Here is a 26199-nt window from a genome sequence, read left to right as displayed (position 1 = left end):
GCAAAATGGACATAATGTCACACCAAACTCCAAAAATAGCTGGACAGAAATATTGGCACCCTTTCAAAATTGTGGATTAATAAGATTGTTTTAAGCATGTAAACTCACCTGGGGCAAGTAACAGGTGTGGGCAATATAAAAATCACACCTGAAAGCAGATAAAAAGGAGAGAAGTTCACTTAGTCTTTGCATTGTGTGTCTGTGCCACACTAAGCATGGACAACAAAAAGAGGAGAAGGGAACTGTCTGAGGACTTAATAACCCAAATTGTGGAAAAATATCAACAATCTCAAGGTTACAAGTCCTTTTCCAGAGATCTAGATTTGCCTTTGTCCACAGTGTGCAACAATATCAAGGAGATGGCAACCCGTGACACTGTAGCTAATCGCTGTGGGCATAGACGGAAGAGAAAAATTGATGAAAGGTGTCAAAAAGCAGGATAGTCTGGTTGGTGGATAAGCAGCCCCAAACAAGTTCCAAAGATATTCAAGCTGTTCTGCAGGCTCAGGGAGCATCAGTGTCAGTGCGAACTATCCGTCGACATTTAAATGAAATGAAACGCTATGGCAGGAGACCCAGGAGGACCTCACTGCTGACACAGAGACATAAAAAAGCAAGACTAAATTTTGTTGTAAGTCAAAATCCTTCTGGGAAAATGTCTTGTGGACAGATGAGATCAAGATAGAGCTTTTTGGTAAAGCATATCATTCTACTGGTTACCAAAAACGGAATGAGGCCTACAAAGAAAAGAACACAGTACCTACAGTTTAAAATGGTGGAGGTTCAATTATGTTTTGGGGTTGCTTTGCTGCCTCTAGCACTGGGTGCCTTGAATGTGTACAAGGCATCATGAAATCTGAGGATTACCAATGGAGTTTGGGTCGCACTGTACAACCCAGTGTCAGAAAGCTGGGTTTGCATCCAAGATCTTGGGTCTTCCAGCAGGACAATGACCCCAAAGATATGTCAAAAAGCACCCAGAAATGGATGGCAACAAAGTGCTGGAGAGTTCTGAAATGGCCAGCAATGAGTCCAGATCGAAATTTCATTGAACACCTGTGTAGAGATCTTAAAATTGCTGTTGGGAAAAGGCGCCCTTCCAATAAGAGAGACCTGGAGCAGTTTGCAAAGTAAGAGTGATCCAAAATTCCGGCTGAGAGGTGTAAGAAGCTTATTGACAGTCATAGGAAGTGACTGATTTCTGTAATTTTTTTCCAAAGGGTGTGCAACCAAATATCAAGTTAAGGGTGCTAGTAATTTTGTCCAGACCATTTTTGGAGTTTGGTGTGACATTATGTCCAATTTGCTTTTTTTCCTCCCATTTTTGGTTTAATTCCAATACACACAAAGGGAATAAACATGTGCATAGCAAAATGTGTGTTACGTTATGCGCTACGTCCGTACACGCTGGGCGTAAGTGCATGATTCCGTTACCTGCTGCTGCCGGCAGTGCTGGGACTCGCCCGCATGCGAGCCCCAGTCTGTCACTCACCTGGTGCTTCTCCTGCCCCCACCTCTGCCTCTCTCCTCCGGTGAGCGTGTCCCCTTCCTCTAGGCCACGCTCGCCGGAGCTTTAAGATTTAAAGGGCCAGTGTGCTCATTAGTGTAATTCACCTGTGGCTCATTGATAAATTCCTCCACCCTCCTCAGTTCCTTGTCGGATCTTTGTTGCCTTGAGCCTGAGAGAAAGCATTTCTGTTATTGCCTTGCCGTGTATTTGATCCTTTGCTCCTTGACCTGACCTTGCTCCTTGCCGCCTGCCTACTGACCATTTGCTACGTTCCTGACTATACTACTGTGCCGCCTGCCCTGACCTTCTGCTATCCTGACAACGAGCTGCCTTATCCCTCCTGTGCCTCGCATCTCCTCAGTTATCTGTGTGGTCAAGCCGTGCCAGGGGTAGAGACCTCTGTGTCGCCTGTCACTTTGCGGCGGGCTCTGCTGAATGACCTTAGATAACGCTCCGTGGTACGGTCCGAGTCAACTGCAACACAGGTCCAGTGGATCCACATCCACCAGGGTTCCTGTCTTCTGAAACATTAGTGTTACAGTAAGATCCGGTCATGGATCCCACTGAGATACCCCTGCCTGAAGTTGCGGATCTTCCCTCCGTTGTGGTATGTCAGTCGCAGCATTTGGCCCAACAGGCGCAGCAACTTTCTCAACTTTCTGCTATGATGCACCAGCTTTTGGCCATACAACAGCAGCAGGTACCGCAACCACCACCGGTTCCTGCAGTGTATTCTCGCTCCCAGCTACGTCTGCTGTTACCTTTCAAGTATGATGGGGATTCCAAGTCATGCAGAGGCTTCGTTACAAAGTGCTTCATGCACTTGGAGCTCATGTCGGAACTGTTCCCGACAGAATGTGCTAAGGTGGCCTTTGTCAGTAGTCTACTGTCCGGAAAAGCCCTGGCCTGGGCTAAACCCCTTTGGGATCGTGGTGATCTGGTATCCTTCAATTTGTCAGCCTTCATGGCAGAATTTCGCAGTGTCTTTGAGGAACCCACATGTGCCTCTGAGTTGGCTTTGCTGAACCTCTGTCAAGGGAATTCTTCCGTTGGTTACTACGCGGTTCAATTCCGCACTCTTGCCTCTGAACTTGTATGGAATGATGAGGCCTTGTTTGCCACATTCAAAAAAGGACTGTCAAGCAGCCCTCGCAGCAAGTGTTCTTCCATCCTCTTTGACTGAACTTATCCACTTGGCCACTCGCATTGATGCGCTTAGAGAGGGAACCTGCCCAAACAAGGAGATATCCTCGTCTTGCACCCGTGTTTCAGCGGCCGCCTGTTCTGTTTCCTGCGCCTCTTGCAGCAAAGGCTATGCAAATTGATCGTTCTCGTTCTTACGCAACAGGAGAGGTCACGACAAGAAAATAATTTGTGCTTGTATTGTGCTATTCTAGAGCACTTCCTCAAGGACTGTACAGCTCACCCACAGCGTCCGGGAAACGTTCGCACCTAGGGTTTGTGGGAGAGGCGTCCCTGGGTGTGAATACTACCTCTCCATGCTTAACTATTTCTGTACAAATCTTTGTTTCATCCAAGTCTTCTTTCAGTGCTACAGAATTTTTGGATTCTGGATCAGTAGGTGACTTTATTGATGCTTCTTTGGTCCACAAGTATCATCTTCCTCTCACTCGGCTTCCCAAGCCCTTGTTCATCTCCACTGTTAATGGACAAAGTCTGGACTCTATGATTCACATCCATACTGAATCTCTCGTCATGCAAGTGAGAGCATTGCACAAAGAAAAAATTTAATTCTATATTCTACCACACTGTACTTCAGAGATTCTTCTTGGCCTTTCTTGGCTGCAACGCCATTCTCCACAACTGGATTGGAGAACTGGAGAGATTGTTCGTTGGGGACAATCCTGTCAAAAATTTTGCCTCCAACCTGTTCTGCGTAAAGTTGTTTCTCGTCTTCCACCTGGTACCACTCCTCCTCCTGGGAGGATATACCCTCTTTCAGTTCCTGAGACAAAAGCCATGGCTGAGTATATCCAGGAGAATCTCCAAAAGGGATTTATCCATAAGTCCTCTTCTCCTGCTGGAGCTGGTTTCTTCTTTGTTGGAAAGAAGGATGGCTCACTCCTAGTGTTGCTCGCGAATATTCGCAATTCGAATATTATTTGCGAATATCGCATATTCGCGAATTCGCGAATTTCGCGAATATAGCGCTATATATTCGTAATTACGAATATTCTTTTTTTTTTTTTCACAGTACACATCACAGTGATCATCCCTCTCTGCTTCTAGCCTGTGTGGTGCAAAGAAGGCTGTAATACTACTGTGTGAGACTGGCGTGCGAAAATTCGCATATGCGAAAATTAGCATATGCTAATGTTCGCATATGCGAAATTTCACGTGTGCTAATTTTGTATATGCAAATTTTCACATATGTAAATTTTCGCATGCGCGAAGTTTCGCATATGCGAAAATAAAACGAGGAGATAACGAATATGCGAATATTCGCGAATATATGACGAATATTCGTCCATATATTCGCGAATATTCGCGAATTCGAATATGGCCTATGCCGCTCAACACTACTCACTCCGTCCATGCATTGACTACAGGGGACTTAACAAAATCACGGTCAAGAACCGTTACCCTCTACCACTCATCTCAGAACTTTTTGACCGTCTACATAGTGCCAAGGTCTTCTCCAAGTTGGACTTAGGTGGAGCGTATGATCTCATTCGTATCCGCAAGGGAGATGAATGGAAAACAGCCTTCAATACTCATGACGGACATTATGAGTATCTCGTAATGCCTTTTGGTCTCTGCAACGCTCCAGTCGTTTTTCAAGAGTTTGTCAATGATATCTTCCGTGATCTTCTCTACACCTGTTTTGTCATATACCTAGATGACATACTGATCTTCTCTTCCAACTTAGAGGAGCATCGTACTTATGTCCGTCTGGTTCTTCAGCAAAGAATCACTTCTACGGAAGAATCATCTCTTCGCCAAACTGGATAAATGCCTGTTTGAGAAATCTAGTCTTCCGTTTCTTTCCTACAATGTCTCTCACCAGGGCCTGCAGATGGATCCAGATAAATTGTCTGCAGCATTGGATTGGCCTCCTCCTTTGGGCCTACGTGCTATTCAACGGTTTCTGGGATTCGCAAAACTATTATCCTCAATTTATCCCACAGTTTTAATCCTTGGTTGCTCCAATTGTGGCTCTCACTAAGAAGTCATATAATCCTAAATCTTGGCCTCAAGAGGCTGAAGAGGCCTTCTCCCATTTGACGCCTTAACGACCAAGGATGTATATTTACGTCCTTGGCCGGCTCCCGCAATATAACGCGGGGTCACGCGGTGACCCTGCATCATATTGGGTCGGGACCCAGGGCTAATAGCGCGTGGAAGGGATTGCGGCGCCGCACGCTATTAACCCTTTAGATGCGTCGTTCAAAGTTGAACGCCGCATCTAAAATGAAAGTGAAAGCTGCCCAGCTGCTCAGTGGGGCTGATCGGGACCACCACAGTGAAAATGCGGTGTCCCGATCAGCTGGGACACGAGTGGAGGTCCTCTTACATTCCTCCGGCGTGTCCCTTCAGCGATTGATTGCTCCAAGCCTGAGATGCAGACTTGAGCAATCGACCACCGATAACACTGATCATATGGCTTTGCAGTGAACAGTGCTGGCAATCAGTGTTTGCAGTGTTATAGCCCCCATGGTGATTTAAACCTTTCCTTAATAAAAGTTGAAATCACCCCCCTTTTCCCATAAAAAAAATCACCATGTAAATAAAAATAAACATTTGTGGTATCGCCGCGTGCGTAAATGTCCGAACTATAAAAAATATATAATTAATTAAACCGCACGGTCAATGGCGTACCCGCAAAAAAATTCCAAAGTCCAAAATAAACATATTTTTGGTCGCTTTCTATATCATGAAAAAATGAATAAAAAGCTATCAAAAAGTCCGATCGATACAAAAATGGTACCGCTAAAAACTTCAGATCAAAAAATGAGCCCTCATACCACCCCATACGCAGAAAAATAAAAAGTTATAGGGGTCAAAAGATGAGAATTTTAAACTTATACATTTCCGTGCATGTAGTTATGATTTTTTCCAGAAGTATGACAAAATCAAACCGATATAAGTAGGGTATCATTTTAATTGTATGGACCTACAGAAAATAGATCAGGTGTCATTTTTACTGAAAAATGTACTGCGTAGAAACGGAAGCCCCCAAAATTTACAAAATGGCGTTTTTTCTTCAATTTCGTCACACAATGATTTTTTTGGGGGGTAAAATGACTGATGGCACTGCAAAGTAGAATTGGTGGCGCAAAAAATAAGCCATCATATGGATTTTTAGGTGCAAAATTGAAAGGGTTATGATTTTTAAAAGGTGAGGAGGAAAAACGAAAGTGCAAAAAACGAAAAACCCTGCGTCCATAAGGGGTTAAAGTCTGCGTTTGCCTCTGCTCCCGTGCTTACAATGCCCTATCCGGAGAGTCCCTTTGCTTTGGAAGTTGATGCCTCATCTATTGGAGCGGGTGCCGTTCTCACTCAGAAAAACACCAAGGGTTTGACTGTTACTTGTGGGTTCTTCTCCAAGACCTTCTCTCCTGCTGAGAGGAATTACTCCATTGGAGATCGTGAACTCCTCGCTATTAAGCTAGCTTTGGAGGAATGGCGACATTTATTGTAAAGTTCTTCTCATCCGGTCAGCATCTACTCTGACCATAAGAATCTTCTATACCTTCAGTCTGCTCAGCGTTTGAACTCCCGCCAGGCAAGCTGGTCACTATTCTTTTCTAGGTTCAACTTCTTCATTCACTTCCGTCCAGCAGACTAGAACATCAGAGCTGATGCTCTCTTCAGGTTCTCTGATGTCATTGGTTTGGACTCCACGTCTAGCCATATTATTCCTCCAGACCGTTTGATTCCTGCCACTCCTGCCAAGATTCAGCAAGTTCCTCCGTGAAAATCCTTTGCGCCCGCCAGATTGAGATGCAAGGTCCTGAAATGGGGTCATTCTTCCTTGACAGCAGGTAATCCTGGAATATGCAAGTCTCTACAGGATGGGCCATTTATATAGATACACCTTAATAAAATGGGAATGGTTGGTGATATTAACTTCCTGTTTGTGGCACATTACTATATGTGAGGGGGGAAACTTTTCAAGATGGGTGTGACCATGGTGGCCATTTTGAAGTTGGCCATTTTGAATCCAACTTTTGTTTTTTCAATCGGAAGAGGGTCATGTGACACATCAAAATTATTGGGAATTTCATAAGGAAAACAATGATGTTCTTGGTTTTAACGTAATGCAACGTTATTTACAAGTTTCTGACAACTTATAAAATGTGTTCAATGTGCTGCCCATTGTGTTGGATTGTCAATGCAACCCTCTTCTCCCACTCTTCACACACTGATAGCAACACGGCAGGAGAAATGCTAGCACAGGCTTCCAGTATCCGTAGTTTCAGGTTCTGCACATCTTGTATCTTCACAGCATAGACAATTGCCTTCAGATGACCCCAAAGATAAAAGTCTAAAGGGGTCAGATCGGGAGACCTTGGGGCCATTCAAATGGCCCACGACGACCAATCCACTTTCCAGGAAACTTCATCTAGGAATGCTCAGACCTGGCACGTTCCCTGAGTTTTTCCAGCAAGATGGTGCACCACCACATTATGGGTGTCAGGTCCGAGCATTCCTAGATGAACAGTTTCCTGGAAAGTTGATTGGTCGTCGTGGGCCAGTTGAATGGCCCCCAAGGTCTCCTGATGTGACCCCCTTAGACTTTTATCTTTGGGGTAATTTTTAGGCAATTGTCTATGCTGTGAAGATTCGAGATGTGCAGCACCTGAAACTATGGATACTGGAAGCCTGTGCTAGCATTTCTCCTGCGGTGTTGCTATCAGTGTATGAAGGGTGGGAGAAGAGGGTTGCATTGACAATCCAACACAACGGGCAGCACATTGAACACATTTTATAAGTGGTCAGAAACTTGTAAATAACTCATGAAAGAATAGAGTTACGTTAAAACCAAGCACATCATTGTTTTTCTTGTGAAATTCCCAATAAGTTTGATGTGTCATATGACCCTCTTCCTATTGAAAAAACAAAAGTTGGATTCAAAATGGCCAGAACACCCATTGGTGCAAATGGTCACCTCTTTACTCAAGTTTTGATATAAAGTTATTGCTAACTGGAGATCAGCGACCCTTCTCAATTTGTTACAGGAGATTTTGTTCTAATTTGTTGTCAAATTGATTTCGGTGTTTTCAGACAATTCTGATTAGTTCCAACACTTCCTAGGCCAGAAGCAGAGTGCCCAGTCCAGTGAGTGTAAGAAATTATTTAGCAGTAGCCAGCATTGCCTCTTACCTCCTTGGGCCAGACATTAGGCAGTGATACATTGCAAGTCACTGCTTAGTGTACAGGAACACAGACTCCTGTCAAAATGAGCAGGTGGCCCTGTTCCTTTAAGTAGTTTCCCTACTATGGAAAGGGGATTGTCACGATGCCGGCTGGCAGGTAGTGGATCCTCTGTGCCAGAGAGGGATTGGCGTGGACCGTGCTAGTGGACCGGTTCTAAGCCACTACTGGTTTTCACCAGAGCCCGCCGCAAAGCGGGATGGTCTTGCTGCGGCGGTAGTGACCAGGTCGTATCCACTAGCAACGGCTCACCTCTCTGGCTGCTGAAGATAGGCGCGGTACAAGGGAGTAGGCAAAAGCAAGGTCGGACGTAGCAGAAGGTCGGGGCAGGCAGCAAGGATCGTAGTCAGGGGCAACGGCAGAAGGTCTGGAAACACAGGCAAGGAACACACAAGGAACGCTTTCACTGGCACTAAGGCAACAAGATCCGGCAAGGGAGTGCAGGGGAAGTGAGGTGATATAGGGAAGTGCACAGGTGAACACACTAATTGGAACCAATGCGCCAATCAGCGGCGCAGTGGCCCTTTAAATCGCAGAGACCCGGCGCGCGCGCGCCCTAGGGAGCGGGGCCGCGCGCGCCGGGACAGAACAGACGGAGAGCGAGTCAGGTAGGGGAGCCGGGGTGCGCATCGCGAGCGGGCGCTACCCGCATCGCGAATCGCATCCCGGCTGGCAGCGGAATCGCAGCGCCCCGGGTCAGAGGACGTGACCGGAGCGCTGCCGCGGGGAGAGTGAAGCGAGCGCTCCGGGGAGGAGCGGGGACCCGGAGCTCTCGGCGTAACAGTACCCCCCCCCTTGGGTCTCCCCCTCTTCTTAGAGCCTGAGAACCTGAGGAGCAGACTTTTGTCTAGGATGTTGTCCTCAGGTTCCCAGGATCTCTCTTCAGGACCACAACCCTCCCAGTCCACTAAAAAAAAATTTTTCCCTCTGACCTTTTTGGCAGCTAAAATTTCTTTGACCGAGAAAATGTCCGAGGAGCCGGAAACAGGAGTGGGAGGAACAGATTTGGGAGAAAAACGGTTGAGGATGAGTGGTTTGAGAAGAGAGACGTGAAAGGCATTAGGGATACGAAGAGAGGGAGGAAGAAGAAGTTTATAAGAGACAGGATTAATTTGACACAAAATTTTGAAAGGACCAAGATAGCGTGGTCCCAACTTGTAGCTAGGGACACGGAAGCGGACATATTTAGCGGAGAGCCATACCTTGTCTCCAGGGGAAAAAACGGGGGGAGCTCTTCTTTTCTTATCCGCGAACTTCTTCATGCGTGATGAAGCCTGTAAGAGAGAATTTTGGGTCTCTCTCCATATGATGGAAAGGTCACGAGAAATTTCATCCACAGCGGGCAGACCAGAGGGCAAGGGAGTAGGGAGGGGGGGAAGAGGGTGACGGCCGTACACCACGAAAAATGGGGATTTGGAGGAAGACTCAGAGACCCTGAAGTTATACGAGAATTCGGCCCATGGGAGGAGATCTGCCCAGTCATCCTGGCGGGAGGAAACAAAATGTCGCAAATAATCACCCAAGATCTGGTTAATCCTTTCTACTTGTCCATTGGACTGGGGATGATATGCAGAAGAAAAATTTAATTTAATCTTGAGTTGTTTACAGAGAGCCCTCCAGAATTTAGACACGAATTGGACGCCTCTATCCGAGACAATCTGCGTAGGCAACCCGTGAAGACGAAAAATGTGTACAAAAAATTGTTTAGCCAACTGAGGCGCAGAAGGAAGACCAGGAAGAGGGATGAAATGTGCCATTTTGGAGAATCGATCAACGACCACCCAAATAACAGTGTTGCCACGGGAAGGGGGTAAATCAGTAATAAAATCCATACCAATCAGAGACCAAGGCTGTTCGGGGACAGGCAGAGGATGAAGAAAACCAGCGGGCTTCTGGCGAGGAGTCTTATCCCGGGCACAGATAGTGCAGGCTCGCACAAAGTCCACAACATCCGTCTCCAGAGTCGGCCACCAATAGAAGCGGGAGATGAGTTGCACAGATTTCTTGATACCCGCATGACCTGCGAGATGGGAGGAGTGACCCCATTTGAGGATTCCGAGGCGTTGGCGAGGAGAAACAAAGGTCTTTCCTGGAGGAGTCTGCCTGATGGAGGCAGGAGAAGTGGAGATCAGGCAGTCAGGTGGAATGATGTGTTGCGGAGAGAGTTCAACTTCTGAGGCATCCGAGGAACGAGAGAGAGCATCGGCCCTAATGTTCTTATCGGCAGGACGAAAGTGAATCTCAAAATTAAATCGGGCAAAGAACAGAGACCACCGGGCCTGGCGAGGATTCAGCCGTTGGGCAGACTGGAGGTAGGAGAGGTTCTTGTGGTCGGTGTAGATAATAACAGGAGAACTTGATCCCTCCAGCAGATGCCTCCATTCCTCAAGTGCTAATTTAATGGCTAGAAGCTCTCGATCCCCGATGGAGTAGTTCCTCTCCGCTGGAGAGAAGGTCCTAGAGAAAAAACCACAAGTGACAGCATGCCCGGAAGAATTTTTTTGTAGAAGAACAGCTCCAGCTCCCACTGAGGAGGCATCAACCTCCAATAGGAAGGGTTTGGAAGGGTCAGGTCTGGAGAGGACGGGAGCCGAAGAAAAGGCAGACTTGAGTCGTTTAAAGGCGTCTTCTGCTTGAGGAGGCCAGGACTTGGGATCAGCATTTTTTTTGGTTAAAGCCACGATAGGAGCCACAATGGTAGAAAAATGTGGAATAAATTGCCTGTAATAATTGGCGAACCCCAAAAAGCGTTGGATAGCACGGAGTCCGGAGGGGCGTGGCCAATCTAAGACGGCAGAGAGTTTGTCTGGATCCATCTGTAGTCCCTGGCCAGAGACCAAATATCCTAGAAAAGGAAGAGATTGGCATTCAAACAGACATTTCTCAATTTTGGCATAGAGTTGGTTGTCACGAAGTCTCTGAAGAACCATACGGACATGCTGGCGGTGTTCTTCTAGATTGGCAGAAAAAATTAGGATATCGTCCAGATATACAACAACACAGGAGTATAACAGATCACGAAAAATTTCATTGACAAAGTCTTGGAAGACGGCAGGGGCGTTGCACAGTCCAAAGGGCATGACCAGATACTCAAAGTGTCCATCTCTGGTGTTAAATGCCGTTTTCCACTCGTCTCCCTCTCTGATGCGGATGAGGTTATAGGCGCCTCTTAAGTCCAATTTAGTGAAGATGTGGGCACCTTGGAGGCGATCAAAGAGTTCAGAGATGAGGGGTAAGGGGTAGCGGTTCTTAACCGTGATTTTATTAAGACCGCGGTAGTCAATGCAAGGACGTAGGGAGCCATCTTTTTTGGACACAAAGAAAAATCCGGCTCCGGCAGGAGAGGAGGATTTACGGATAAAGCCCTTTTTTAGATTCTCCTGGACGTATTCGGACATGGCAAGAGTCTCTGGGGCAGAGAGAGGATAAATTCTGCCCCGGGGTGGAGTAGTGCCCGGGAGGAGGTCGATAGGGCAATCATAAGGCCTGTGAGGAGGTAGAGTCTCAGCTTGTTTTTTGCAGAAAACATCCGCGAAGTCCATATAGGCCTTAGGGAGACCGGTTACTGGAGGAACCACAGAGTTACGGCAAGGGTTACTGGGAACCGGTTTTAGACAGTTCTTGGAACAAGAGGACCCCCAACTCTTGATCTCCCCAGTGGACCAATCCAGGGTAGGGGAATGAAGTTGAAGCCAGGGAAGTCCAAGGAGAATTTCCGAGGTGCAATTGGGGAGGACCAAAAGTTCAATCCTCTCATGATGAGATCCGATGCTCATAAGAAGGGGCTCCGTGCGGAAACGTATGGTACAGTCCAATCTTTCATTATTTACACAATTGATGTAGAGGGGTCTGGCGAGACTGGTCACCGGGATGTTGAACCTGTTGACGAGAGAGGCCAAAATAAAATTTCCTGCAGATCCAGAGTCCAAGAAGGCCACTGTAGAGAAGGAGAAGGCAGAGGCAGACATCCGCACAGGCACAGTAAGACGTGGAGAAGCAGAGTAGACATCAAGGACTGTCTCACCTTTGTGCGGAATCAGCGTACGTCTTTCCAGGCGGGGAGGACGGATAGGACAATCTCTCAGGAAGTGTTCGGTACTAGCACAGTACAGACAGAGGTTCTCCATACGGCGTCGTGTCCTCTCTTGAGGTGTCAGGCGAGACCGGTCGACCTGCATAGCCTCCACGGCGGGAGGCACAGGAACAGATTGCAGGGGACCAGAGGAGAGAGGAGTCGAGGAGAAGAAACGCCTCGTGCGAACAGAGTCCATATCTTGGCGGAGTTCCTGACGCCTTTCGGAAAAACGCATGTCAATGCGAGTGGCTAGGTGAATAAGTTCATGTAGATTAGCAGGAATTTCTCGTGCGGCCAGAACATCTTTAATGTTGCTGGATAGGCCTTTTTTGAAGGTCGCGCAGAGGGCCTCATTATTCCAGGACAATTCTGAAGCAAGAGTACGGAATTGTACGGCATACTCGCCAACGGAAGAATTACCCTGGACCAGGTTCAACAGGGCAGTCTCAGCAGAAGAGGCTCGGGCAGGTTCCTCAAAGACACTTCGGATTTCCGAGAAGAAGGAGTGTACAGAGGCAGTGACGGGGTCATTGCGGTCCCAGAGCGGTGTGGCCCATGACAGGGCTTTTCCGGACAGAAGGCTGACTACGAAAGCCACCTTAGACCTTTCAGTGGGAAACAGGTCCGACATCATCTCCAGATGCAGGGAACATTGGGAAAGAAAGCCACGGCAAAACTTGGAGTCCCCATCAAATTTATCCGGCAAGGATAAGCGTATCCCAGGAGCGGCCACTCGCTGCGGAGGAGGTGCAGGAGCTGGCGGAGGAGATGACTGCTGAAGCTGTGGTAGTAACTGTTGTAGCATAACGGTCAGTTGAGACAGCTGTTGGCCTTGTTGCGCTATCTGTTGTGACTGCTGGGCGACCACCGTGGTGAGGTCAGCGACAACTGGCAGAGGAACTTCAGCGGGATCCATGGCCGGATCTACTGTCACGATGCCGGCTGGCAGGTAGTGGATCCTCTGTGCCAGAGAGGGATTGGCGTGGACCGTGCTAGTGGACCGGTTCTAAGCCACTACTGGTTTTCACCAGAGCCCGCCGCAAAGCGGGATGGTCTTGCTGCGGCGGTAGTGACCAGGTCGTATCCACTAGCAAAGGCTCACCTCTCTGGCTGCTGAAGATAGGCGCGGTACAAGGGAGTAGGCAAAAGCAAGGTCGGACGTAGCAGAAGGTCGGGGCAGGCAGCAAGGATCGTAGTCAGGGGCAACGGCAGAAGGTCTGGAAACACAGGCAAGGAACACACAAGGAACGCTTTCACTGGCACTAAGGCAACAAGATCCGGCAAGGGAGTGCAGGGGAAGTGAGGTGATATAGGGAAGTGCACAGGTGAACACACTAATTGGAACCACTGCGCCAATCAGCGGCGCAGTGGCCCTTTAAATCGCAGAGACCCGGCGCGCGCGCGCCCTAGGGAGCGGGGCCGCGCGCGCCGGGACAGAACAGACGGAGAGCGAGTCAGGTAGGGGAGCCGGGGTGCGCATCGCGAGCGGGCGCTACCCGCATCGCGAATCGCATCCCGGCTGGCAGCGGAATCGCAGCGCCCCGGGTCAGAGGACGTGACCGGAGCGCTGCCGCGGGGAGAGTGAAGCGAGCGCTCCGGGGAGGAGCGGGGACCCGGAGCGCTCGGCGTAACAGGGATAAGTTAATTTTTGCCAGAGTACTCCTTTAAAGAGGAACATTTCCAGCTATGCTACATAGTTTCTGTGAGGCACTAATGCCCAGGCCAAGTAATGATTGAGCTGTGAGATTCCTAGCAGAGACAGCAAGGGTATCAATGTGGCAGACTCCATTGTCGATTACATCTGGAGACAGCAAGGCCAAAAGACTCCTGGTACCGCAGTGGACCATAACAAACAACCTTTTGAGTAGTACTGAAGCAGAGTATGATGCAGAGTATCATGCCTTTGAAGAAGGGACTGCAAGTGTAGAGACCATGGCCAGACCTGACTAATTCTGGTAGAGTGGTTGACTGTAGAGTATTATGTCTTGGGGCAGGGCCATCAAATGTTAGAGCCTGTGAGCAACTGACTCTGTTCCAGGGATAGAGTTAATACTTTTGGTGCTGCATCAGAATTACAAATTTGCAACCATTTATAAACCATGCAATTGTGTCTCATTGTTGGAACAACAACTTTAGGGAAAAACCCCTCCCGATAAAATGTAACCTTTATTAGTCAATTTAAAACATTATAAAAAAAAAAAAATCAAAAAAATATTTGTAATGTAGAAAGGGCTGATGGCCTTGATAAAGCTGGGGTACCAGCGAAACGTTAGAGAACTGGCTATTTTGACATTTTAATCGCTGCTCCGTTAGTTGGCTCCTCATTACAGGATATTAAGTCAGCTCTGTGAAAGGCTGCACAATCAAAGTGAACAATCTCTAGGAACTCACAATATTCTCATTATAATAATAGGGAGCTAAAATAGGAGCTGTAATTTTAAAATTGGTGTGGTCTTGACCCCTGGGGTGTGAGTTCATCATTACAAATATTTTTGGGATTTTTTTATAATATTTTAAAGTAACTGATAAAGGTTGCATTTTATCGGGAGGGTACTCCTTTGAGGTTTTCCTAAAATTGTTGTTACATTAGTTGTTACCCAGGAATTTGTTGTTTAACCCCTTAAGGACCAAGCCCATTTGGACCTTAAGGACCAGGCCAATTTTATTTTTGCATTTTCGTTTTTTCCTCCTCGTCTTCAAAAAATCGTAACTCTTTTATATTTTCATCCACAGACTAGTATGAGGGCTTGTTTTTTTTGCATGACCAGTTGTCCTGCGTACTGACATCACTCATTTTACCATAAAATGTATGGCGCAAGCAATAAAATTCTATTTGTGTTGGGCAAATTAAAAAGAAAATTTTGCAAATTTTCGAAGGTTTTGTTTTCATGCCGTACAATTTATGGTAAAAATGACATGTGTTCTTTATTCTGTGGGTCAATATGATTAAAATGATACCCATGATTATATACTTTCTATTATTGTTGCGCTTTAAAAAAAATTGCAAACTTTTTAACCAAATGAGTATGTTTAAAATCCTTCTATTTTGACGACCTATAACTTTTTCATTTTTCCGTATAAGCAGCGGTATAAGGGCGTTTATAAAACTTTTATTCATTTTTAAAAAAAAATTTTATTGAATAAAATGTGACAAAAAAGTAACAATTGTGCGCTTTTTTATTTTTACGTTCACACCGTTTACCATACGGTATCAATAACATTATATTTTAATAATTTGGACATTTACACACACGGCGATACCAAATATGTGTATTAATTTTTTTTTTTACACTTTAAGGTGGTAAAATGGGAAAAAAGGACATTTTACATTTTTATTGGGGGATGGGATTTTTCACATGTTTTTTACTTTTTTTTTTAACTTTTTTTACTTTCACTTTTACACTTTAATAGTCCCCATTGCTAATACGTTTGATTGCTAATACTGTTCAGTGCTCTGTGTAGGACACAGCACTGATCAGTATTATCGGTGATCTTCTGCTCTGGTCTGTTCGATCTCAGACCAGAGCAGAAGACCCCGGCAGACAGCCGGAGCCAGATGAGGGGACCTCAGGCCGCCATGCTGGATGATCGGATTGCCGCGGCAGCGCTGCGGGCGATCATCCATACAAAGTACCGCACTGCCGCAGATGCCATGATCTGTATTGATCACGGCATCTGAGGGGGTTAATGGCCGACATCCGCGCGATCGCGGATGTCGGCCATTATCGGCGGGTCCCCGGTTGCTCGTGGTCCCGCCAAACCAGGATGTACATTTACATCCGTGGTCGTTACATCCGTGGTCGTGGTCGTTAAGGGGTTAAGTCATTGTTGGAACCGCCTAACCTGTAAACCTGTTGTGTATTGCCATGTCCACCAAGGCTACCAAATGTGCAAAGTAGTTGATCCATGGACAAAAGTATGACCATAAAAAATTAGATGCACAAAGTATACAAAGTATATTTATATTCCCTAACCATAGAAAACCCATAGATTTGCATTGGGGCTGTGTACACAAAACAGCTAAATATTTTTATTCAATAAAAATTTGGAAAGTTGTTTTATTATTTTAATGGATTGAAGCAATAAAAATTGCTCTATTACTGAATTATGTAAATGCCAATATGACTCTAAACACGTAGAATAGTTTTCATGTACTATAGCTGTTTAACAAAAACCATTCTGTATTTCCAGAGTAAAAGAAAATTAGTTAACTAAAAAGAGATCAAAGGTCTTTCCAGCGATAATTTTGGAGCATGTGGAGATTTGTACAATGTAATAGAATGTATTTGTGTAGATAAACATTAGGCTGCAGGATATGGCCATGATCCACAGAAAGCACCTGGTGGATTATATGTTTGTTCTATTGCATTTGTGAATTCATAAATGAAGCTCATCCAGTGCGAACGCACTTCTCAGTAGCCTGTGGATTTTCCTATTTATTAATGTTTATTACAATTTTTTTTAAATGTAATTTTGGATTGGGAAAGAGTAAGATACCGTGCACACTGACTGAAGTGGATTTTGAGAAATGGATGTACTTGATATCTCTGCGGGTTCAATTACTTCTCAATGCTAAGCTTGGGAAAGGTCAGAACTAAAAGCCATCACGAAAAAAGTAAATGTTTTCTTCTATCGCAAGGATGGAAAAGATACAAAGACAAAACAGATTGATCTAATGGAAAAGAACCAAAGGTGATCACAATGAATGATGATGAATGAAGATGATGAATGAGGATGATGACTATGGAGATAATGATAATTACCATGGTGGTGATAATGATAAATGAAATAAGATAACAATTGTTTGTTCATAGTGAACATAGCTTCTTTATCCATATGTATGTAAAAAAAAAAAAAAAAACTTTTCACTAGATAAAACAAACAGTCTTTTTATTTCCACCTGTAGGTGGCTACCCTATGGATCAAACACTTCAAAGTATGTTGAACCATGACTGGAGTTATATGCCAAAATTATAGGTCATGCAATGCTCCAGAGGGGGAAAAATATGCAAAATGGCTTTCCTCCAGAGGTAAAAAGCTTGGTCTCTGGTAATAACTATTGTATTACCTATTGTGTGAGATTATATACTGTATTTAATTGTTTTCGGAAGATATTGATTCTTCTTGTGGACCCAATATAAAACTTGTGTGAACAGTCGGTTTTTAATCTTGCATGTGCGGGGTTGGGGGTCAGTCACAAAAAATACGGCGGATCCCGCAACATCTTGCACACTCCTTCAAAGCTCTGAAATAGCATCAGGGGGCTGATAAAATGGCACAAGGGGAAGCAATCTCTAAGGGCTAATTCAAACCACAGTATTTCTGCCCGGAAATATTCTGAACAGAGTGGGTGCTGGCAAAACAAGCTGGCAATAGAAAAGATGGCAATGCATTTCAGAGCAGATTCCACCGAAAGAATATCCCGGAGACTGGAATTTCCGTGGCAGAATGTATTTTCCAAACAGAATACCAGAGCAGAAGTTATTGAGCCCTCAAAGTAGTGACAGGATATTTGTGGTAGCGGGCCGGATTGGACAAACAAGTTGCGGAAGCAGGTGAAAGTAAAACACACATGTTGGTGTGGTGTCCCGGTGTGGAACAAACATGTCTTCCTGACCTAGTGTGTCTGCTCTGGTCCACTACTCAGGTTTAAATGTATAATTTATTGCACTGTAATGCATTGTCAATGCACTTTTATGCTCTTGTGTCATACAGAGTTAATTTGTCTGTGCAGGAGGATGCTTAGGGGATCACATGTCTTCTTCAGCCAATCAAGGCTTCTGCCCTGCTCCCCTATGTCTGGTTAGACTGAAAGGAGCTTGTCAGTTGTGAGAAGCTGAGTGTTGGAGAGGAGAGAGAGTGGAGGTCACCTCCAGACCTTTCCCGTGGACCTGTATCTTATCACATGAGGACAGGCCTAAGGAAACCCAGGTGCTGCATTAATCTGTTTCAGAGCGACAACACCCTTTACAGGATCCTGCTGGCAAAGCAAAGATTAACAGGAGATAGAAATCTTCAGGCAACTTCTGTCCAATAGTCTAAAGTTCAAACCTGGCGGCAAGCCCTGATTAAGGATTTCAAAGTGGAGAGCAGAGTCAGTGTTTGTTAGCTCCAAAGTCTCGTGCAAATTATTCAGTCAAGTTCAAGAAAATCTCTGTCAAGCATGAAGCTAGCCAGTCAGGAAGGACTACAAGTCCCATAGTGTTCAGAAGCAACTGTGATCGTTGAAGTATTCTCTTGTGAACTTTGCCCTAAATGTTGAACTGTTCCTGTTCCTAAGTAAAATTTTGTATTTTCCATAACCCTGCATCTGTGGTTGTTATTGCCTCAGTGTTTGGTCCAGGAAAATAATATCCTTGGAGTGTGGAGGTTAACACTACCCTGGCTTCACAAACTCTACTTTAGTCACAGTACCCCACCAGTACTACATACACACCATTGCCTGAAGTAGTCTACCACATTGATGGTGGTGGGGGGGGTTGTTAATGGTCAGAAATACAGCAGGAGTGGGATTAAAATAACAGTCCCACAAAGGGCTCTACTGCAATCTTCAACTCAATAGTTTAGCGTAATAAATCCAAAGCTTATGTCACAGCCATTTTGGAGTCTCAACTGCTTGAGAGACCTTCTTGGGTTAGCCCACTGATGGATAACAACCCAATCAAAACCTACATGCCTCCGTGAGTAGCATTTTACATCACAAAATACTACACCGCACTGCAGTTTCATCAACTGTCCATACCAGAGAACTATCTAGCTCCTTGCCTACAACACCAACCCAGTTGCCAGTGCCCCCAACCTTCTCAGCTCCTCCGCACCATAGCAGGGCAGTCCCACAAGTCCCTTGAAAGTAACTTCAGCAGCAGAGCAGCCCCGGCTAAGTGATTTTTGGTAGACTTTTTTTTTAATCTGAGACAGCAGGGTAGCCCAAGGAATAACTAATTATCCAGCAGACCCTCTTTTTTTGACAAAAGGGCCATCCTTTGCACAGGGGGGGGGGGGGGGCTGATGCAGTCCAAGGTGCTCTGGGGACACATGAAGTTCTTTACTAGCTCTGTCCACACTTTAGGCTCCACCAACACTTTAAGCTTCATTCATGCTTCAAGTTCTGCCCACAAATGGGCACATATTGATCTGTAAACGGCCTGGATCCGTGTTATACAGAGAAATGATATGGCACAAACCAAATCCAACATTTCACTTATTAGACCTTTTTTCTTTCAACATCAAATTGGGTATTGGTACTTTGTAGGACCCAGGAGTGATGGCTCAACTGTTGGTGGATCTAAGGTGGAAAAACAACAGTGGTTCAAATAGTTGCTGGTAGCAATGAAATGGTTAACCCCTTAAGGACGTAGGGTTTTTCGGTTTTTGCATTTTCGTTTTTTCCTCCTTACCTTTTAAAAATCATAACCCTTCCAATTTTCCACCTAAAATTCATATTATGGCTTATTTTTTGCATCACCAATTCTACTTTGCAGTGACATTAGTAATTTTACCCAAAAATCCACGTCGAAATGGAAAAAAAATCATTGTGCGACAAAATCGAAGAAAAAAAGCCATTTTGTAACTTTTGGGGGTCTCCGTTTCTACGCAGTGCATATTTCGGCAAAAATGACAACTTATCATTATTCTGTAGGTCCATACGGTTAAAATGGTACCCTACTTATATAGGTTTCATTTTGTCGTATTTCTGGAAAAAATCATAACTACATGCAGGAAAATGTATACGTTTAAAAATGTCCTCTTCTGACCCCTATAACTTTTTTTTATTTTTTCACGTACAGGGCGTTATGAGGGCTCATTTTTTGCCATTTTGTACCATTTTTGTTTTGATCAGACTTTTTTTTTTTCTTCAAATCTTTATTTGCATTTTTCAAAGGAAAAATGAACAGACAACCCTTCGACCCTGGTCGTAGCCTAGGTCATGGGGTATAGGTAAGAACATAGAAACATATGAACCAGTACATCAACATATTCTAACATGCTGCAGCAAGGTGTAGTCAGAACTGCAGGATCACAATACAAATTAAGGTTAGGGTATGGCAATCAGGAAAGAGCTTAGGTTAGAGGAGGGCACTTCAGGGTTCACAAGTGGTCCCGTAGAGCTCTATATTGTGGTGTGAACAAATGGACATCAGAGAGAAAGAGTAATTATGCGTATAAGAGTAAAGGAAGAGGGAAGAGGTGCTATGAGTAAGTACACCAGTACACGTGGGTGCATCATGAGAGGCATAGGGGAAAGCAAGAGGATAGAAAGAGAAGAGGACAGAAGTCAAAGTGTTAGGGAATGTGGTTTGTTGGGTAGTCATGAAGAAGAAGAGAGTCAATGCAAGAGAAGCAGGCGAGAGGGTATGAGAATAGGTAGGGGGAGGGGGCTAAAGATGAGGTGGAAAAGAGGAGGAGAGAGAGGTTAGAGAAGAAAGGTAAGAGACAGAGAGTAACCACAATCCTTCAGCAAGGATGTGAAGGGCAGAAGTGTTTGGGGGGAGGTTGGGGGGAAGGGGGAGGGAAGGGAGGGGAAGGGGGCTAGGCGGGGTTAAAAAGGGGGGATGTAATAACATGCGCAAGTAAGGGCCGGGTAGTGTTCAGAGACAATTAGAATTGTTGGATTTATAGGTGAGCCATGGTTGCCAAGTGGCGTAGTATGCGTCGTATGAGAGCGTACTCCAGCTAGATAGTTCCTCCATCCTACATATCTGTGCGACTCTAAGCAGCCAGTGTGAGGCAGTGGGCGGGTCTGATTGCCTCCAATGGAGGGGGATTAAGCACTTGGCCGCCGAGACCAAGTGTGCAAGGAGAGATCTTTTATGTAAGGGATTCACCTTGTCAGGAAGTCCTAAAAGGACCAAAGTTGGCGTGAGGGAAATCTCGCGGCCTAGGATGTCAGTGATCAGTCTCCCTATCTCACACCAAAAGGGTTGTATTTTCGCACAATACCACCAAATGTGGGAGAAGAAGCCGCACTCAGAATTGCATCTCCAACACTGGGCGGTAAGCGACAAGCCCCAATGGTGGAGGAGTTCTGGAGTCTTGTACCAGCGTGTAGGTAGTTTATAATGATTCTCCTGGAGTTTAATGCACCGTGAGAAACCATGTGAGTTTCGCAGCATGGTTTTCCTGTCTGAGTCCGTCAGATGAAGACCCAATTCCCTCTCCCACGAGTTCAGATATGCGGGAATGTGTGTGGCGCCTGCGTCCAGGAGACGTGAGCGGAACGCAGAGAGCTTATGCTTCGAGGATCGGGCAGTTAGGAATAGCTTCTCCAGCCAATTATGTTCACCAGCGATGTCGCATACTCTGAGGGCCTCCACACATGAGCTCCTAATAAGGTGTAGTTGAAGAAAGTTAATCGGGATGTCAGGGAGTAGTGTCTTGATGTGTTCAGGCGTGGGAGGTCGTCTGTCAGTACAGAGGGATAGAAGGGGCATGTCTGTCAACCTGTCCCAAATGACTGCTGGGCACTCCAGTGTAGGGGATATTACGTACGGGATTAGTGAAGAGGGCAGTCAGATCGGTATCACCTTCCTCTCCATGTTGCGTCCAACTTGAGAATGGTGATATTTCATCTTGGTTAGCAGTGAGCCTTTAAGGATGGGGTTGGAGACAACAGACAAGCTCCCAGGGGTGGGAAGCCAAATGTTCCTCAGGGTCATGGACCGAGAGGAGCCCAGTTGGTCACCCTCCAGTGAGTGCCCGTGCAGCAAACTCGTCCCAGAGGCTATCTCAGTCCATCTCTGCAAGTGAGTGGCCATGTAGAGGTGTTCAACATTTGGAATGCCTATGCCCCCGTCACCATTCCTCCTTGTCAGAAGCGCATAAGCGAGTCTGGGTCTCCGACCAGCCCACAGGAAGGTAGTAAACATCTGCCTCCATTGGGACAGGAAGGAAGCAGGTAGTTTCAGCGGAACCATCCGTAGAACATAAACAATTGAAGGGATGATATAAGTTTGGAGTAGGTTGCTCCTGCCCAGCCACGATAGATAAGGCAGTTTGTAGCTAGACAACTGTGTCTTAATTTTCGCCAAGAGAGGGACGTAGTTCAATCTATACAGATCTGACAACGAGGGAGGGATGGCTATGCCCAGGTAAGTGATACTATCAGAGGGCCATCGAAATAGTGACGTCATCTGTAGGCATTTCACCTGATCAGGGAGGACAGAGATGTTCAGTATCTCCGACTTGGTATAGTTGACTTTAAAGTTAGACAGCAGTCCGTAATGTTCTATTAAAGCTAAGATGACGGGTAGGGAATCAGTGGGGTTAGTCATCAGTAGGAGGAGGTCATCTGCAAACGCAGCCGTGAGGTGAGTGTGGCCCCCAATCGTGAGCCCCCTAATGATGGTATTCTGTCGCAATGCCTGCAGGAGTGTCTCCATGATGACTATATACAGGGAGGGTGACAAGGGGCAACCCTGTGGGGTTCCGTTGGGTATGGAAAAAGTGGGTGATAAGGTGCCATTGATCTTTAGCTGGGCACTAGGGACACGGTATAGGGACATGATGGCGGAGATAAAGGGTGAAGGGAAACCAAACTTCCTATGTGTGAGTTGCATGTAGTCCCACGCATTGGTGCCGAGAAGGAGCAGCGGTTCCCCATGTACACGTGCATAATGGACTGTGTGCATAACCTGTTGGGCGTTATGACGTCCCTCCCTACCTTTAACGAAGCCCGTCTGATCTGGGTTTATGATGGAGGGCAAGAGGTCTCTCATTCGCAGGGATAAAAGTTTAGCCCAAATTTTAACATTCAAATTCAAAAGAGAAATTGGCCTATAGCTCGGGCATAGTGCAGGGTCCTTCTCCTCTTTGGGCAAAATAGTAATATGTGCACCTAGGGCTTGGGGCAGGAGGGGTTCCCCAGACATGAGTGAGTTACACCACTTTGTAAGCTGGGGAAGAAGAACATTTCCCAGGGGGCAGGGCCTGGGCTCTTTCCCAGGGGGAAGGACTTAATGACCGAGGTCAGCTCGTCTACAGTGCATGGCCTGAGCAGCACCTGGCCCTCTTCCGCAGTGATTGAAGGCAACTCCAGGGAAGACAAAAAATCTTTGATAGCCTTTTCTCGCGTGCCCAGGGGCGGGTCTACTGGAACAAGCTTATAAAGTGACCGATAAAAGGCAGTGAACGCCTCTGCAATATCGGGGGTGGAGGTACAAACGCGCCCCCGGTTGTCCACTATCTGATGAACGAACGCCCTCTCCTTCTTCTTTTTGATCATCGCCGTCATGAGTCTGTCCCCCTTATCCCCATGGAGGAAGAGCTTCTGTTGGAACCTTATTACATTTTCTGCATATTTTTTATTGAGGTGGTCTTTCATTTTGTCCCTGAGGGACGTGAGTTCCTCATCATTAAAACTAGGGCCCGTATCTGCCTGTTGCTCTTCAAGAGTGGCTATTCGGGATAGTAGGTCAGTGACTTGCCTAGAGCGTTCTTTTTTCAATTTGGATCCCAGGGCAATAAGTACACCTCGAATGTATGCCTTGCGAGCCTCCCAAATAGTCGTCATGGAGACATCAGGGGTTGTATTGGTAGCAAAGTACGAAGTCAGGTGTGTGGTGAGAGACGTCAAGTGAAGAGGATCAGTCAATAGCGACTCGTTGAGTCGCCACGTCCAGTCTCTACGCGGTAAGTGTGTCAGGGCCATATCAGCATGAACAGGTGAGTGGTCCGAAAGCGTCCTGGGGCCAATATCAGTGTTGCTGACTGACTGCAAAACGCTGTCATGGCAGAACAGGTAATCTATTCTGTGATGAGAGTGGTGTGGGGCTGAGAAGAAAGTGTACGACCTGTCGCGCCGGTGGTAAAGCCTTATTCATGTAATTTATTCCGCAAGGTGCGGAGCAAGAGGGGTGGGGCCGTGGATCTGTTAGAGGAGGAATCAAGTGCGGGATGTAATGCTAAATTCAGGTCTGCCCCTAGGATAATGGGGCCCTCCGCGAAGGAGCGCAGCTTCTCAAGAATATCAAGAAGCCACGGGACCTGCCTCTTGTTAGGAGCATAAAGACTCGCCAGAGTATACGACACCACCCCAATTTGACCCCGCACAAACAAGGCTCTACCATCACTACTCACGTAACTGGAGTCAAAAGTGAAGGGGACATCTCTGTGTAGGGCAATTGAGACGCCTCTGGACGAGGAGTTCGTGCTGCCGCTGTGAAACCAATGGGAAAAATAATTAGTGGGGAGGGATGGGATCCTGCCTGTTTTGAAATGTGTTTCCTGTAAAATCAACACAGATGTATTTTCCCTTTTCAGTAATGAGATCAAGCTGTGTCTCTTATTAGGTGAGTTAAACCCCTTAACATTGTAGGTCAGGAATTTCAATGAGGTCATTGTAGACCAGGGGGGGGCAGACTAGTAAGAAAGGTACGAGTACGGGGAGTCAGGAGGGGGGGTGAGGATGATCTTAAGTTAATGGGAAAGGGTGAGGTCTCAGGTAGAGGAGGGGGGGAGGAGGAAGGGAGGGCTGCGGTTAGGAAGGAAGAAGGAGATATATGAGTCAGAGGAAGAAGGAAGCAAGGAGAGCAAAGAGGTATCAGAAAATAAGAAGAAGAGAAAGTGGTACTGCAACTTAGCCCAGAGCAGGGGCCAAGCGAAAGTAGTGGCGAAACGTCACTCCAAGAGCGGAGTTCCGAGTCTGGGGTGGGGTGGGGTACGGAGGATTCACCCGAACCGACAACCCCCCTGCATCCTATACACCCACAATATAACTAACAAAAGACCATATAGCGAGGCACCTGTGGGACATTCTATGCGGAACAGGCAGAACAATAAAAGTAAGAACAGTGGGGGAGATTTATCAAAACCTGTGCAGAGGAAAACTTGCCCAGTTGCCCATAGCAACCAATCAGATCACTTCTTTCATTTTTCACAGGCCTTCATAAAAATGAAAGAAGTGAGCTGACTGTTTTCCTCTGCACAGGTTTTGATAAATCTCCCCCAGTATGAGCAGGTGATCAAACCAGTGGGATCAAGTGCATCAGAGCATAGGCACAACAATGCAAGCACGAACAACATGTAACAATTCGCAATAATCCTGGGAGCTGATCCAGAGGAGCCAGCGGGGAAGCAGATATTTCCCACCCACCCACCCACCACCCTGAACCCCACCCGCCTTGATCTCGGCTAGTTCTTGCAGCACCGGAGTCATGTCGGACTGCAGAGATTTAGCAATAGCTTGTTGGATGACCTTCCGGATGAAAGTTCTGCTCAAGGAGAGCCTGGCATCCTCTCCGCCGGAGTCTACCTGGCGCCCAGCGTGGATTCCACCTCAGAGTCCTCCTCCCCTTCTATGTCGCTGGCATATGTTGGTGCCGGCGCCATCTTGGGTTGGCGGGCCGTTGGACGGCTTCTTTTTAAGAAATTTAGCCATATCTGTCTGGGTTTTCGGCTGCTTAGCAGGGCCGGGGGTTTCCCCTGCTTAATTCTTGTCCGTCTTGCCCATTTCAACGGTTCTGTGGTGCCTAATAAGCAGGATGCAGGGTCAGGCTGTGTAGACCGACGCGGTTATGCGTCCATCCAGCTCGATGGTCAGGCTCCGCCCCCCTGATCAGACTTTTTGATCACTTTTTATTAATTTTTTTTACGTGTACGCCATTGATCGTGTGGTTTAATTAATTATATATTTTTATAGTTTGAACATTTACGCACGCGGCGATACCACATATGTTTATTTTTATTTTTATTTACACTGTTTTATTTTTCTTAAGGGAAAAGGGGGGTGATTAAAACTTTTATTAGGGAAGGGGTTAAATGATCTTTATCAACACACTTTGATTGCCGCGTCTGAAGGGTTAATACAGGGCATCACCGCGATCGGTGATGTCCTGTATTAGCCGCGGGTCCCGGCCGTTGATGGCCGCCGGGACCGACCCGATAAGACGTGACCCCGCGGCATATCGCGGAAGCCGACGGAGGACGTAAATATACGTCCTTCGTCGTTAAGGGGTTAAAGTCAACTGGCTTGGTTAGGATAAATCAGTGCAATGACAAACAAAACAGTAAAAAAAATTCAGGGTTGTAATGGTGCTTGGTGACTATTATTTTTGCATAAGAAGATTGATTATCAGTACATATGGCAACTGACAGAGCCTTTTGACAGGGCTTGAAGTCTGTATAGCTGTAGATATAGTAATTATATACCTATGTCTATAGAATATAGATAGATAGATAGATAATTCCACTGTTTTGTATGTTTTCCCTCCATTTGGTT

The sequence above is a fragment of the Hyla sarda genome, chromosome 2 (genome assembly GCF_029499605.1).
Source record: "Hyla sarda isolate aHylSar1 chromosome 2, aHylSar1.hap1, whole genome shotgun sequence".
NCBI classification, from domain to species: Eukaryota; Metazoa; Chordata; class Amphibia; order Anura; family Hylidae; genus Hyla; species Hyla sarda.
The sequence above is the reverse complement of the archived record's forward strand: the minus strand, read 5'-3'. Positions refer to the sequence as shown.